At 52.7% G+C, this 864-nt stretch overlaps 1 protein-coding gene across 1 annotated transcript in view; it reads left to right on the forward strand.

The window, feature by feature from the left end:
- The window catches only part of LEMD3 (LEM domain containing 3), a gene marked incomplete at its 5' end in the record, with an annotated part of 83,551 nt that overhangs the window by 30,191 nt on the left and 52,496 nt on the right, over positions 1-864 (forward strand). The gene's annotated exons all lie outside the window — the stretch shown is intronic.

Here is an 864-nt window from a genome sequence, read left to right on the forward strand (position 1 = left end):
GAACAGCTGTTGTGCTCACCTTGCCTTGGTGCTCCTCAGCTGGGTGCCACTGCCCCATGTTCCTGCTGCACAGCCAGACTAGGAAGGGCTGTGTTGCATATACAGTCTCCTTCTGCATTAGGCTTCTCTGATAACCCTAAAGCAGGCCAGGCGAGCTGGTTTGTGTTGAAGCCCTTTTCAGTCTGGCTGTGCACATTGCCTCCTGCAAGCAGAGGCATGCAGGACATGTGGAACTGTTTTGTGCATGTCTGGGAGGAAGGAGTATGGGAAGTGGAGGGAATGGACCAGGAGGTCCAGCAGCCTAGCCAGCTCTTTTGCCTGTTTTATCAGAGGACTCTAATGCAGGAGGAATATGTGTATGGTGCTGCCCTCTGTGTGGGGCGGTTTTAGCTGGTGCCTAGATTATGGGGCCCAGGTTGAGAATCATTGCTCTTGAGTTCATTTTAGCAAGACGAATGGTTTTTATATTGCTTAAGTGTTGTGCAGCTGTTTTACTTACTGGGCTTTGATTACAATATATATCGTGTATAGAATAATTATTGGAGAGTTGTCTTTAAATTCATCTCCCCACCACTGCAGTGAGGAAAGCTGTGGCAGGGATTTAGGTGGTGGTGGAGTCAAGTGGCTTGAACTTTGCGCTCTGCACCCTTGCCCGGTTGACTCCCCTTGTGCTTTCCTGCTGCTGCTGCTTACCCTCAGTCACAGCTCTGGCCCTGCTCTTGCAGTGGTTATGGTGGGGTTGGGTCTGGGGCTGCTGCCACTGCTGCTGCCAGGCCAGGCAGGGGCTGGAGCCAGCATGTGCTCCGTGCCCCTGCCAAAGCCACAACTGAGGTTAAGCTGCAGGGGGAAGGGAGGTTGAGGTGG

This window comes from Gavialis gangeticus, unplaced genomic scaffold (genome assembly GCF_001723915.1).
Source record: "Gavialis gangeticus isolate Ggan-Ray unplaced genomic scaffold, GavGan_comp1, whole genome shotgun sequence".
Lineage (NCBI taxonomy): Eukaryota > Metazoa > Chordata > Crocodylia > Gavialidae > Gavialis > Gavialis gangeticus.